The sequence below is a fragment of the Bufo gargarizans genome, chromosome 3, assembly GCF_014858855.1.
Source record: "Bufo gargarizans isolate SCDJY-AF-19 chromosome 3, ASM1485885v1, whole genome shotgun sequence".
NCBI classification, from domain to species: Eukaryota; Metazoa; Chordata; class Amphibia; order Anura; family Bufonidae; genus Bufo; species Bufo gargarizans.
In genome coordinates this window covers 349057858-349074457 of record NC_058082.1, presented here as the reverse complement: position 1 = coordinate 349074457, position 16600 = coordinate 349057858, and positions in this window count along the sequence as shown.

Below are 16600 nucleotides of genomic sequence, written 5' to 3'. Positions count from 1 at the left end.
CTTGACTCATCACTGCCTTCGGTGCTCACACAGGCACATGAGGGATGGGTGTAGCAGTTGGATGTAGACTAGCGTGTGTGCGATACTGATCGTGTATAGGTTGGTGGAGCGTCGGGACACATTCCTCCTCACAGACATGAGGAGGAACGAAAGAGCCGCTGCTAAACACCGACACTTCCACAGCCCCCTGGCTTCAAGAAAACACATGATGTCGTTGTAAGTGAAAACACAGTGTTTTGCTGCATCTTCCATGTGCCTTGATCAGGAAACCTGGCGTAGACTAGTGAGGTCAGATTGTGTGCTGTGTGGGCATGCACAGTAATTACTTAAAATAATAAATTATGTCAGATTTTTTTAAAAATATATGCAAAATCATATATAAATATATATTTAATAAATATAAAATAAAATAAAGAATCAATAAATTAATAACTAAATTGATCAAAAAGAAATTCAGTTTAATTCATTAATAATTCAATTCATATTTAAATATAAATAAATAATTTAATAAATAATTAAAAATATCAATAAATAAGTTAAAAAGATTAAAAAACAACAGGATTTTGGGAGGGAGAGAAAAGGAGAGTGATGGACAAGGGACCTCTCAACGGCCTGAACCGACAGCGGGGGCCAAGAAGTCACTGCCGATCCAGGACTCGTTCATCTTGATGAAGGTGAGTCTGTCCACGGAGTCAGTGGACAGACGGGTCCTCTTGTCCGTGACCACCCCACCTGCCGCGCTGAAGGTCCGCTCAGACAGTACGCTGGAGGGGGGGCAACACAGTAGCTCCAGCGCATACTGAGCGAGCTCACGGCAGGTGTCCAGCCTGGCGACCCAGTACTCCATGGGGTCGTCGGTGCTCATGCTGTCGGAAGCACCGACTGACCCCATGTAGTCAGCCACCATGCGGGCCAGCCGCTGGTGGTGACTGCTGCTGCTGCTGCTACTGGGTCGCGCAGACTGGTAGAACTGCCTCATCTCACCCATAAGGTCACCAACTCGGCTGGTGCTGCTGGGACCAGCCGTTGGCTGGGTGAGATGGGCGGGGAGAGCTGGAGCCTGAGGCCGCGGGTTAGCCTCCTCCAGCCGTTTGATGAGACAGGCCCGCAGTTTTTCCATCCGGGCCTGTCTCCGGCTGGCTGGGATGAACTGCTCCAGCTTCCCCTTGCATCTAGGGTCTAAAAGGGTGGCCAACCAGAAATCATCACTCTCCTTCAGTTTCCTGATCCGGGGGTCCCTCCTAAGGCAGCGTAGCATGTGGGCAGCCATAGGGAACAGGACAGCTCGCTGTGCCTCATCATGGCTGCCAGGGACCATGACATCCTGGTCCTCAAGCTGCTGTTCATGGTGGTCCCTGTTGCTGCTGCCCCATCCCCCGGACTAACGGTGCCCCCAACACCGTCTCTCCCTCCTGACCAGGCACAGACTCCTGGACGTCGTGAATGTCTTCCTCCTCCTCCACGTCGTCCTGGGCCTGGTCCTGGTGGAGCAAGGCCGCCTCATCTTGCTCCACCAAGGCACTCTCCCCAGCCTCGAGCAGGCGATCTAGTGTCCTGTCCAGCAGGTCATTGAGGCCGACATGCTCCCTGCTGACCATCTTGGTCGCCTGCTCGAATGGGGCCAACACATGGCAGACCTGCTGTATCTGCCCCCACTCCACATTAGTGATGTATGGAAGTGGGTTGGTTGGCCCTGGAGTGCCTAGGTCAAGCAGGTATTCCCTCACCGCCCTTCTCTGCTCCCACAACCTCTCCAGCATGTGGAGGGTGGAGTTCCACCGCGTCACGCTGTCGACAAGCAGCCTGTGAGGGGGCAGGCTGTTGTCCCGCTGCAGTCTGGACAGGGACGCGGAGGCAGTTGGGGAGCGTCGGAAGTGGCTGGCAATCCGACGGACACGTTGCACAATGTCACTCAACCCTGGAAATGTCCGTAGGTATTTCTGGACAACCAGGTTGAGGACATGTGCCATGCAGGGGACGTGTGTCAGACTGCCAGCATGGAGGGCGGCGAGGAGGTTGCTGCCGTTGTCACAGACAACCATACCTGCCTGGAGCCTTCGGGGTGTCAGCCACTTCTGGACCTGATCCTGTAGTGCTGATAGAACATCAGGTCCTGTGTGTCTCCGTTCCCCTAAGCTAACAAGCTGGAGCACGGCCTGGCAGCGGACGTGCCCCACACTTGCGTAGCTACGGGGACGCTTGCTGGGGGGCTCAGCAGCTGTGGAGACAGTGGCTTGAGGAAGGCTAGTGTTTCCACCCTGGACACCCCGTGGCGGCACCACAAAGTCTGATGCCGCTGTTCCCTCCCCGGCGCCTCGGAGGGACACCCAATGGGCGGTAAAACTAATGTAGCGCCCCTGCCCATGCCTGCTGGTCCAGGCATCCATGGTCAGATGCACCCTGTCGCTGACAGCATGATCCAGCGACAGGGAGACATTCTGCACCACATGCTGGTGGAGGGCAGGGAAGCCGGTCCTGGCGAAGAAATGGCGGCTGGGGACACGCCATCTAGGTTGGGCCTGCTCCAACATCTGCCTGAATGGATTGCTATCCACAAGGTTGAAGGGCAGCAGATGTTGGGCAATAACCCTTGCCAGGAGCCCATTGAGAGAACGCACACGTCTGTCCCCGGGGGTGTAGGGCGCGGTGCGTTCCAAAGCCTCAGCAATTGAGGGCTGGCGCCGGACGGCAGAGGAGGAGGACTTGGAGGAGGGTGCAGTGGAGGCAGAGGTATGGCTGCCGGTACCAATACCTCTAGGAGAGGGAGTGGTGGAGTGGGACTGAGTCTGCGGTTGCTGCTGAACAGTGGCAGGAGGTGCTGTCCCCTGCACACTGGTGGTGGCGCTGCTGCTACGACCACCACGCATCTCTTCCCACTCCCGCCAGTGATTGACTCTAAGGTGCTGGGTCAGGGCACTGGTACCCAGCAGAGACAAACACCTCCCTCTCCTCACCCTGGCATGGCATAGCTGACAGATGCCAATTGTGACATCATCTGCTGCCAGGGTGAAATAGGCCCAAACAGGCGACTTCCGCCCCAACCTCTGGTCAGATGGGGCGGAGGATACCTGCGCCTGTTCAGGCTCGGTGCGCACAGTAGGAGCTGGCTGCTGCTGCCTGCCGCTCTTACCAGTGGAGCCCCTGACACTGGGCTCCCTGGTGACCTGGCGCACCATTTGGCTGGCCTGCCTACCTTCGTCAGTGCTGGTATCACGTGACGAAGGAGGTGGCACACACTCTGTGTGACCCTCCTCCTCAGACTCAAGGCCCCCATGTGATGGACCGAGAGGACCAGCAAACATGGAGCCCCTGCCATGGCTCTGCTGTCCCCTCACTGACACCTGAGTCTGACTAGGTGCGGGAGTAGTGTGGCTGACCCCACCCGCACCAGTTGGAAGGGATGTGACTGGGGTACTCACAGGAGGTACCCCCTCCTCCTCCTCTATCCCTTCCATAAGGTCCTGACAATCAGGTGGACTGAATTGAAGATCACCCTCCTGCATTAAGTCCCCCAAGATGTCCCTCTCACTCTCGCTAAACAGGAGCAGGGTAGCATCTTGGGGACTGGGGGGTGGTGAAGCAGGAGGAGGAGTTGCCCCATCGCTGCTGATGCTGCTGCTCCTGCTGCGAGCCTGGGCTGATGAATCGGTGGCGCTAGATTGTGCCACATATGCCACAATTGCATCCGCCTCGTCCGAACCAATTGGGCGGCTGCAATGCCCAAAAAAATCTGGGATCAGGCGTGCTCCACTGACTGCTGGCTGCTGTCCAGCGGCGTTCCTTCGCCTGCCCCTACTGCTCTGGCTGCGTGCCTCACTTTTGTGGCTCATTTTTTTTCTCCTTAACGGAACAAACAAAAAGACGGAAGGACGGATGGACGGACGGACTAAGACAAAATAAACACAACAGTCAAATTTTTTTTTGTTTTTTTGTTTTTTTTTCTCCTAACTAACTACAACGGAACAAACACAAAGACGGACGGACTAAGACAAAACAAACACAATTAACAGTCAAACTTTTTTTTGTTTTTTTGTTTTTTTTTCTACTAACTAACTACAAGGGAACAAACACAAAGACGGACGGACGGACGGACTAAGACAAAACAAACACAATTAACAGTCAAACTTTTTTTGTTTTTTTTTCTACTAACTAACTACAACGGAACAAACACAAAGACGGACGGACGGACGGACTAAGACAAAACAAACACAATTAACAGTAAAACTTTTTTTTGGTTTTTTGTTTTTTTTTCTACTAACTAACTACAACGGAACAAACACAAAGACGGACGGACGGACGGACGGACTAAGACAAAACAAACACAATTAACAGTAAAACTTTTTTTTCTTTTTTTCTTTTTTTTTCTACTAACTAACTACAACGGAACAAACACAAAGACGGACGGACGGACGGACTAAGACAAAACAAACACAATTAACAGTCAAACTTTTTTGTTTTTTTTTCTACTAACTAACTACAACGGAACAAACACAAAGACGGACGGACGGACGGACTAAGACAAAACAAACACAATTAACAGTAAAACTTTTTTTTGTTTTTTGTTTTTTTTTCTACTAACTAACTACAACGGAACAAACACAAAGACGGACAGACGGACGGACTAAGACAAAACAAACACAATTAACAGTAAAACTTTTTTTTCTTTTTTTGTTTTTTTTTCTACTAACTAACTACAACGGAACAAACACAAAGACGGACGGACTAAGACAAAACAAACACAATTAACAGTAAAACTTTTTTGGGTTTTTTTTTTTTTTTTTCTACTAACTAACTAGAACGGAACAAACACAAAGACGGACGGACGGACGGACTAAGACAAAACAAACACAATTAACAGTAAAACTTTTTTTGTTTTTTTGTTTTTTTTTCTACTAACTACAACGGAACAAACACAAAGACGGACGGACGGACTAAGACAAAACAAACACAATTAACAGTAAAACTTTTTTTTTTTTTTTTTTCTACTAACTAACTACAACGGAACAAACACAAAGACGGACGGATGGACTAAGACAAAACGAACAAACTACAAATTTATACGGAAGGACACTAAACTAAGACCCTACACTAAGCTAATATATCAGAAGTTAATCTAAACCCTAACTCTATCTAAGCTAAGTGATACTGAAAATACTATCTAATTCCCTATCTGTATTTAATCAAATCAAACTAACTAGTCCCTACTCTACACTGAACTTTATATAAACTGAGCCCTAACACTGCCTAAACTAACTAACTTTCTGAACTACCCTGCAAACTATCTAATTAATCAATTCCCTAATCCCTATCTATCTAATAAACTATGATTTAGATTAATGCACAATTAGATCAATGCAAAATTCAATTGACAAACAATCAAGCTCCTCTCACTTCAACAACTAAACCCACAAAATGGCAACCGGGCGGTGTCTTGATTTATATAGTGAAGGGGCAGGCTACTAACCGATTGGTTGCTATGGATGTTGCTAAGGTGTGACAGGCCATTCCCATTGGCTATTCAAGGTAGGAGAGGGGAGGGTTGATGATTCTACTCTGTCAGTTTGAAAAAAATAATAAAAAATTGCGATTTTATCGCTAATTTAAAATCGCATTTCGATTTTCATGCCCAGTGCTGAGGTAAATCTCCCGCCATTTATTTTTCTTGTGACATTTTAGCTTATTTTAACGCATGTAGTATACCAACTATATCCAACACTGTTTAATAAATTGTATGTAAAGAGAATTTTATGATTGAAAGATTCAAAACGCTATACTCGATATCGGAAAAATAAAAAATAAATCGGCTTACTCGATAATTACGTAGTTGTCATTATCGCGTAATGCGATTGTAACTTTATTATGGTGTTAAGCTAACTTTTGTGCAGCATGATTATGCATACAAAGATAAATCGCCTTAATCGATAATTACGTAGTTGTCATTATCGCGTAATGCGATTGTAACTTTATTATGGTGTTAAGCTAACTTTTGTGCAGCATGATTATGCATACAAAGATAAATCGCCTTACTCGATAATTACGTAGTTGTCATTATCGCGTAATGCGATTGTAACTTTATTATGGTTTTAAGCTAACTTTTGTGCAGCATGATTATGCATACAAAGATAAATCGCCTTACTCGATAATTACGTAGTTGTCATTATCGCGTAATGCGATTGTAACTTTATTATGGTGTTAAGCTAACTTTTTGTGCAGCATGATTATGCATACAAAGATAAATCGCCTTAATCGATAATTACGTAGTTGTCATTATCGCGTAATGCGATTGTAACTTTATTATGGTGTTAAGCTAACTTTTGTGCAGCATGATTATGCATACAAAGATAAATCGCCTTACTCGATAATTACGTAGTTGTCATTATCGCGTAATGCGATTGTAACTTTATTATGGTGTTAAGCTAACTTTTGTGCAGCATGATTATGCATACAAAGATAAATCGCCTTACTCGATAATTACGTAGTTGTCATTATCGCGTAATGCGATTGTAACTTGTATTCCATATTCGTTAATTCTATCCTAATATGGAGTATTCCATATTCGATAGCAGGTCAAGTTGAAATCGCCATGCGATTCCTTCGAGTTATATTAATCGCATGGCGATTTCAACTTGACCAGGTTTACTATGGTTGGCTTGGTAGAAATAGCGAATATGACGAATATATTCATCATATACCATAAAAAGAATATAGCGAATGTATTCGTCATATTCCACAAAACGAATATAACGAATGTATTCGTCATATTCCACAAAACGAAGATAACAAAGTATTCTGCATCTTCATTTTAGCTACCTATTCATCAATTTCGCTAATTCTAGCAATGATATAGGAAAGTTGACTATAGAGACAGCTAAGTATAATTCGCTATGCGATTATATGACAGCTTTTTTTTATAAATAGTATAATTATAATAATTATCAGGTATTATAATTATTCTATTTATTTTAAAAAAAAGCAGTCATATAATCGCATAGCGAATTATACTTAGCTGTCTCTATAGTCAACTTTCCTATATCATTGCTAGAATTAGCGAAATTGATGAATAGGTAGCTAAAATGAAGATGCAGAATACTTCGTTATCTTCGTTTTGTGGAATATGACGAATACATTCGTTATATTCGTTTTGTGGAATATGACGAATACATTCGTTATATTCGTTTTGTGGAATATAACGAATATATTCGTCAATTCGCTAATTCTACCAAGCCATTGAAGCCATATTCCATGCTTATGGAGCGTCCCCATCACCATGGGAACGACTCCATATACTAGAATGTACTGTCGGATTTGAGAATTACGTTGAAATCGCAATTCGATTTTTTCAAGTTATAATAATCGAATTTCGATTTTAACTTAGCACTGCTATATGCCATATTAGGCTAAGTTAAAATCGAAATTCGATTATTATAACTTGAAAAAATCGAATTGCTATTTCAATAGGAGAGTAGCCATTAAGTTAAAATCGAAATTCGATTATTTAAATCGCATATTAATCGCGATAACAAGAATAATGAAGAATATTCGATTTCGACGAATATAAAACGAATATTCTATCGAATATTCGCGAATTTCGTCGAAATCGAATATGGCACCTGCCGCTCATCACTATATGCGACGAAAAAACAGTCTCAGAATGGCCTGGATAAGTCAAAGCGTTTTAAAGTTATCACCACTTAAAGTGACACTGGTCAGATTTGCAAAAAAATAGAGAGGCACTCAGATATATGGGTATCCCTCAATTTTTTTACTATTTTTCTTACGGAGTTGGGTGATTCCTGAGAAGTGCACCGTGTCCAAAGGAGGGTCTCGGTGAGCCACTATTGTCTGGTTTCCAGTTTGAGTTATTAAACAGACACCCGTTTGGGCAAGAAAAGTTTATTTGGCAGCCTTTGCTGCATATGTCATTGTGAGATACACCCTTAAAGGGGTTGTCCAGGTTCAGAGCTGAACCTGGACATCCCTCCATTTTCACCCCGGCAGCCCCCCTGACATGAGCATCGGAGCAGTTCATGCTCCGATGCTCTCCTTTGCCCTGCGCTAAATCGCGCAGGGCAAAGGCATTTTTCTGAGTTCCGGTGACATACCGGGCTCTCTATGGGGCTGACAGGCAGCCCGGTGACGTCACCGGCACTGATGGGCGGGATTTGGCTCTGCCCTAGCCAGTAAAACGGCTAGGGCAGAGCTAAAGCCCGCCCCTCAGAGCCGGTGACGTCACCGAACACACTGCTGGGCGGAAGTTACCGCCCGGCAGTGTGTTATTGAAAACACAAGAGCCTGTGCCCTGCGCGATCTAGCGCAGGGCACGGGAGCGCATCGGAGCATGAGATGCTCCGATGCCAGGCTCAGGAGGGCTGCCGGGGTGAAAATAAGGGTATGTCCGAGTTCAGCTCTGAACCCGGACAACCCCTTTAATAAATTTGGGTTAGATTCAGAGATTTCAAATACCACCATTTGGTGCACCAATCTTTAATTCAGGCCTACTGTGGGTCAGGCCATGTGAGATAAACCCTGTATATACAGGGCTTATATTCTTTCATTAATAAAACACCCTTTTTGGGGCAAAATACACAATATTTCAGGCCTTGCAGCATCTTGACGTTTGAAATTCCTGGGTTATATACGGCTGCCATATTGAGTTATTAAACAAACACCCGTTTGGGCAAAAAAAGTTTATTTGGCAGCCTTTGCTGCATATGTCTTTGTGAGATACACCCTTAATACATTTTGGTTAGATTTAGAGATTTGAAATACCGCCATTTGGTGCACCAATATTTAATTCAGGCCTAGAGTGGGTCAGGCCGTTTGAGATACACCCTTTACATACAGGGGTTTGATTCAGACATTTGAAATACAGCCATTTTGGGCAAACAAATCTTTAATTGAGGCCTACAGTGGGTCAGGCCATGTGAGATACACCCTTGGCATACAGTGGTTTGATTCAGGCATTTGAAATACAGCCATTTTGGTCAAATAAATCTTTAATTGAGGCCTACAGTGGGTCAGGCCATGTGAGATACACCCTTTACATACAGTGGTTTGATTCAGGCATTTGAAATACAGCCATTTTCGTCAAAGACATCTTTAATTATAGTCTGGTTCAGGCCATGTGAGATACACCCTTTACATACTGTTGTTCTATTCTACTATTAATTAAACATCCATTTAGGGCAAGATCCTAAATTCAAGAAATATGAGGAGAGCGTCAAATAAGGGAAGTGGCCCAAGTCGTTGTGATGCTGGTGGAGCTCCTGTTGCAGGGAGACGGCGTGGTCGATCTGTGCCAGCTACACGCACAAGTGAAACCCCTTCCTCAGGGGTGTGAGTAGGCGACAGAACCTGCAGCGGTATTTGGTCGGGCCTAATGTGGCTCTACGAATGGTGAGGCCTGAACAAGTACAGGCAATAGTAGATTGGGTTGCTAACAGTGGATCCAGTTCCTTCAAATTGTCTCCCACCCAGTCTCCTGCTGAAAGACCACAGTTGGCACCTGCAGCCAATGTCCATCAGTCTTTCACCTCACCCCCTTGCAAATCAGCCAAGCAGTCTGAGCCCCAAGTCATGCAGCAGTCTCTTCTGCTTTTTGATGACTCTGTTAGCAGGGTTTCCTAGGGCCATCCACCTAGCCCTGCCCCAGAAGTGGAAGAGATGCACCGATGCCCAACCACTTATATTTCAAGATGAGTACATGGGAGGACCATCACAGCACGTCTCGGATGATGACGAAACACAGGTGCCAACTGCTGGGGCTTTTGAAAGTGTGCAGACCGACAAGGAAGGAAGGGATGAAGACTGGGTGGAAGATGATGTGGAAGACGATGAGGTCCTCGACCCCACATGGAATCAAGGTCATGCGAGTGACCTATGTAGTTCGAAGGAAGAGGCGGTGGTCGCACAGAATGTAGAAAATTCAGGGGTTGGCAGCACTACTCATCCCACTCATTTGGGTACTGACCAGGAAATGGCTTACAAGCCAAATGGTGCGCGCAGATAGGGATCCTGGCTGGGGGTCCCAACTCATCTAGTCAATTCAATAATCCGCAGCACTCGCCGGTAAATGATGAAAATAGTGGTGATTTATTCACTCAAGCAGCCAGTATACAGCGACGTTTCAACCTCAGTTGGTCTTTATCAAGCAGTGAGTGACCATATCCCAGTGTGCCTTAAATAGTGTGTATGGGTGGATACAATAATGGATGTATATAATTCCGCCCCCCAGTGGGAGTATACTTCCATTTACACAAAACATGATTCAATTAACTGAACATTCAACAAATACTTAATTATCATCAAAGTAATTAAACAGCATATATAGTGATAAAGTGGACATATTCCCCTATATGGCAGGTCCTTGAGCATGCGTATTGTGAAGGAGGGGACGCCAGTGTCTGGCATGTTACCGGGACTAGCGTGGAGTGCAGGGATAGCGTGGAGATCCTCATACACAGGTAATATATATAGGGGAATATGTCCACTAAAACACCCCAAAACACATTCCCCAACTTCTCCTGAGTACAGCGATACCACATGTGTGACACTTTTTTGCAGCCTAGGTGGACAAAGGGGCCCACATTCCAAAGAGCACCTTTCAGATTTCACAGGCCATTTTTTACAGATTTTGATTTCAAACTACTTCGCACGCATTTGGGCCCCTAAAATACCAGGGCAGTATAATTACCCCACAAGTGACCCCATTTTGGAAAGAAGACACCCCAAGGTATTTCGTGATGGGCATAGTGAGTTCATGGAAGTTTTTATTTTTTGTCACAAGTTAGTGGAATACGAGACTTTGTAAGAAAAAAAAAATTATCATCATTTTCCGCTAACTTGTGACAAAAATTAAAAAAATGCATGAACTCGCCATGCCCCTCACAGAATATCTTCGTGTGTCTTCTTTCCAAAATGGGGTCACTTGTGGGGTAGTTATACTGCCCTGGCATTTTAGGGGCCCAAATGCGTGAGAAGTAGTTTGAAATCAAAATCTGTAAAAAATGCCCTGTGAAATCTGAAAGGTGCTCTTTGGAATGTGGGCCCATTTGCCCACCTAGGCTGCAAAAAAGTGTCACACATGTGGTATCGCCGTATTCAGAAGAAGTAGGGCAATATGTTTTGGCGTGTCTTTTTACATATACCCATGCTGGGTGAGATAAATATTTCGGCAAAAGACAACTTTTCCCATTTTTTTATACAAAGTTGGCATTTGACCAAGATATTTATCTCACCCAGCATGGTTATATGTGAAATGACACCCCAAAACACATTCACCAACTTCTCCTGAGTATGGCAATACCACATGTGTGACACTTTTTTGCAGCCTAGATGCGCAAATGAGCCTAAATTCCTTTTAGGAGGGCATTTTTAGACATTTGGATCCCAGACTTCTCACGCTTTAGGGCCCCTAAAAGCCAGGGCAGTATAAATACCCCACATGTGACCTCATTTTGGAAAGAAGACACCCCAAGGTATTCAATGAGGGGCATGCCGCAGTTCATATAAAAAAAAAATTTGGGGCACTAATTGGCGGAAATTGATTTTTTTTGTTTTTCTCACAAAGTCTCCCTTTCCGCTAACTTGAGACAAAATTTAAAATGTTTCATGGACTCAATATGCCCCTCAGCGAATACCTTGGGGTATCTTCTTTCCAAAATGGGGTCATTTGTGGGGTGTTTGTACTGCCCTGGCATTTGAGGGTCTCCGCAATCATTACATGTATGGCCAGAATTAGGAGTTTCTGCTATTCTCCTTATATTGAACATACGGGTAATGAGATATTTTTTTTTCCGTTCAGCCTCTGGGCTGAAAGAAAAAATTAACGGCACAGATTTCTTCATTCGCATCGATCAATGTGGATAAAAAAATCTCTGCCAAAAAAAAAAAGGAGGGGAAAGGCGTCTGCCAGGACATAGGAGCTCCGCCCAACATCCATACCCACTTAGCTCGTATGCCCTGGCAAACCCGATTTCTCCATTCACATCAATCGATCTGGATGAATAAATCATTGCCGGGATTTTTTATTTTATTTTTATATATACAAAGTGTTTGCCAAAGCATATGAACATCGCCGCCTCCTCAGCTCATATGCCTCGGTAAACGTATCTTTTACTGCAGAGGAGAAATCTCGTCTTGCAGCGCCGCATACACCGACTTTTGTGTAATCTGACAGCAGCGCAATGCTTCTGTCAGAATGCACATCAGTGCTGTAGCTAGTCGATCGGTTGGTCCACCTGGAAGGTAAAAAAACAAAACAACAAAAACCAGGCCACAACGCAATACATTTATTAACTTTATAATAACTTTTGAACAGAACATAAAAACTTGATTTAACTTTTTGAACATAACGTTAACTTTTTTGCTTACTGGTGATTTTTATTTTATTTTTTACCTTTATAGGACAAACCTCTCCTTCCCCATGGGACAATGTGCAAAGCGCAAATCTCCCAAAGATGTACATTATGCACTTTGTCCTAGGTTAAAGGAGAGGTTTGCAGCAGCTCTGTGTGAATGGGCCCTAATAGCCCTGTGTACCTGTCCTGTGAGATGTGATCCCTATGCTAAGTGTACCTGTGTGTGGTACTTCTGTAAACACTCCCCTAAGCATAGGGCAGGCTGGTCAGGGCAGTCAGGATAGAAATAGCGGGTGTCACGCCTTATTTAACTCCTGCTACAGACACGACATCTTTTTCGGGGTGACGGTTGGGTTGAGGTACCAGCAACGACATTGGGGAAATGTCGCTCGTGTAGACGGCTCACTACACTGGTGGATGGGGCCAAGGAACCTCCTGGATACAGGAGGTTCTCGATGATCTCTTCCTGAAATTTGAGGAAGGATCCTGTTCTCCCAGCCTTACTGTAGAGAACAAAACTATTATATGCAGTCAATTGAATTAAATATACAGACACCTTCTTATACCAGCGTCTGGTGCGTCGGGAAACTAAATACGAAGCCAACATCTGGTCATTGAAGTCCATCCCTCCCATGAACGAATTATAGTCGTGGACACAGAGGGGCTTTTCAATGACACTGGTTGCTCGTTCAATTTGTATTGTCATGTCTGCGTGAATGGAGGAGAGCATGTAAACGTCACGCTTGTCTCTCCATTTCACCGCGGGCAGTTCTTCATTACACAAGGCAGCCCTCTCCCCCTTGCAAGATGGGTGGTAACGAGCCGTTGGGGGAAGCCTGTGCGACTAGGTCGCGCGGTGCCACAACAGCCAATCTGTTTAAGGAACAAATGCCTGAAGAGGGGCACACTTGTGTAGAAATTGTCCACATAAAGATGGTACCCCTTGCCAAATAAGGGTGACACCAGGTCCCAGACTGTCTTCCCACTGCTCCCCAGGTAGTCAGTGCAACCGACCGGCTCCAGGGTCTGATCTTTTCCCTCATAGATCCGAAATTTGTGGGTATAGCCTGTGGCCCTTTCACAGAGCTTATACAATTTGACCCCATACCGGGCGTGCTTGCTTGGGATGAATTGTTTGAAGCCAAGGCGCCCGGTAAAATGTATAAGGGACTCGTCTACGCAGATGTTTTGCTCAGGGGTATACAAATCTGCAAATTTCTGGTTGAAGTGGTCTATGAGAGGCCAAATTTTGTGGAGCCGGTCAAAAGCTGGGTGGCCTCTGAGACGGGAGGTGGTGTTATCGCTAAAGTGCAGGAAACGCAGGATGGCTTCAAATCGTGCCCTGGACATGGCAGCAGAGAACATGGGCATGTGATGAATCGGGTTCGTAGACTAATATGACCGCAATTCATGCTTTTTGGTTAGACCCATGTTGAGGAGAAGGCCCAGAAAAAATTTTTATTCGGAAACTTGGACGGGTTTCCACTGGAAAGGCTGGGCATAAAAGCTTCCCGGGTTGGCGGATATAAATTGAGTGGCATACCGGTTTGTTTCTGCCACGACTATGTCCAAGAGCTCCGCAGTCAAGAACAGCTCAAAAAATCCCAGGGCCGAACCGATCTGAGCTGTCTCAACCAGAACTCCAGACTGGGCGGTGAAAGGGGAAACTACTGGTGCGGCTGAAGTTGGGGACTGCCAATCAGGGTTTGCCAGCACCTCAGGGACTCTAGGGGGTAACTATTGCACGTGCCACCGTACCAGCTTCAACTGCCCTTCTGATGCTCGCCACTTCACCATGTTGTACGGCAGCGCTGGTACTAGGTCCAGGGTAGGCTGCGCTGCTGGTGAATGCCTCACCACATAATCCGACAGCGCCAGCCCCACTCTGCTGCCCTTGAAGCGGATCCTGCGCAACCTGTGGTCTAGCAACACGGGGCTGGGTATGCCTGGTGCTATCAGGGACCTCAACCTCCTCGTCCGAACTTTGGGTCAGACTGCCACTGCTTTTTACAGGTTCATATTCTGACCCGCTAGATTCGTCAGATGAGGGTTCCTATTCCTCATCCGACTGGGTCAGAATCCTGTAGGCCTCTTCAAACGAATACCCCTTGTTTGGCATTTAGACTACTAAATTTAGGGGTATTCCCTGAGACTACCCAAGAAAAAAAGCAAGCCTGTCTTACAAATGGGAGGCTAGCAAAGTACCGGAGGCCGCTGCGATTGATAAAAAATATCAAAACTGATTTTTTTTTATCGCCGCAGTGCTTGGAAAGTGATTGTGCAGTGATCAAAAAAATATAAATTTTTTGTCACTGCGGAGGGGCAGGCGTGGGTGAACACACGTGTGGGCGACCGATCAGGCCTGATCGGGCAAACACTGCGTTTTGGGTGGAGGGCAAACTAAGGTGACACTAATACTATTATAGATCTGACTGTGATCAGTTTTGATCACTTACAGATACTATAAAAGTACAAATGCTGATTAGCGATACGCTAATCAGCGAGTGAGTGACTGCGGTGCGGTGGGCTGGGCGCTAACCGATTGCAAACTACTAGAGTTGAGCGAACACCTGGATGTTCGGGTTCGAGAAATTCGGCCGAACTTCCCGGAAATGTTCGGGTTCCGAACCTGACCCGAACTTCGTCCCGAACCCGAACCCCATTGAAGTCAATGGGGACCCAAACTTTTCGGCACTAAAAAGGCTGTAAAACAGCCCAGGAAAGGGCTAGAGGGCTGCAAAAGGCAGCAACATGTAGGTAAATCCCATGCAAACAAATGTGGATAGGTAAATGAATTAAAATAAAAATTAAAATTAACCAATATCAATTGGAGAGAGGTCCCATAGCAGAGAATCTGGCTTCACGTCACCCACCGCTGTAACAGTCCATTGTCATATATTTAGGAACCGGCACCCAGGCAGAGGAGAGAGGTCCCATAACAGAGAATCTGGCTTCATGTCAGCAGAGAATCAGTCTTCATGTCAGCAGAAAATCAGTCTGCATGTCATAGCAGAGAATCAGGCTTCACGTCACCCAACACTGTAACAGTCCATTGTCATATATTTAGGCCCAGGCACCCAGGCAGAGGAGAGAGGTCCCGTAACAGAGAATCTGGCTTCATGTCAGCAGAGAATCAGTCTGCATGTCATAGCAGAGAATCAGGCTTCACATCACCCACCACTGTAACAGTCCATTGTCATATATTTAGGCCCCGGCACCCAGGCAGAGGAGAGAGGTCCCATAACAGAGAATCTGTCTTCATGTCAGCAGAGAATCAGTCTTCATGTCATAGCAGAGAATCATGCTTCACGTCAACCAACATTGGAACAGTCCATTGTCATATATTTAGGCCCCGGCACCCAGACAGAGGAGAGGTTCATTCAACTTTGGGTTGCCACGCAATATAATGGTAAAATGAAAATAAAAATAGGATTGAATGAGGAAGTGCCCTGGAGTACAATAATATATGGTTAAGGGGAGGTAGTTAATGTCTAATCTGCACAAGGGATCGACAGGTCCTGTGGGATCCATGCCTGGTTCATTTTTATGAACGTCAGCTTGTCCACATTGACTGTAGACGTTTGTCTGTAATGACGCCCTCTGCCGTGCTGAATACACATTCAGACAAAACGCTGGCCGCCGGGCAGGCCAGAATCTCCAAGGCATAAAAGGCTAGCTCTGGCCACGTGAACAATTTAGAGACCCAGAAGTTGAATGGGGCCGAACCATCAGTCAGTACGTGGAAGGGTGTGCACACGTACTGTTCCACCATGTTAGTGAAATGTTGCCTCCTGCTAACACGTTGCGTATCAGGTGGTGGTGCAGTTAGCTGTGGCGTGTTGACAAAACTTTTCCACATCTCTGCCATGCTAACCCTGCCCTCAGAGGAGCTGGCCGTGACACAGCTGCCTTGGCGACCTCTTGCTCCTCCTCTGCCTTGGCCTTGGGCTTCCACTTGTTCCCCTGTGACATTTGGGAATGCTCTCAGTAGCGCGTCTACCAACGTGCGCTTGTACTCGCGCATCTTCCTATCACGCTCCAGTGCAGGACGTAAGGTGGGCACATTGTCTTTGTACCGTGGATCCAGCAGGGTGGCAACCCAGTAGTCCGCACACGTTAAAATGTGGGCAACTCTGCTGTCGTTGCGCAGGCACTTCAGCATGTAGTCGCTCATGTGTTCCAGGCTGCCCAGAGGTAAGGACAAGCTCTCCTCTGTGGGAGGCGTATCGTCATCGTCCTGC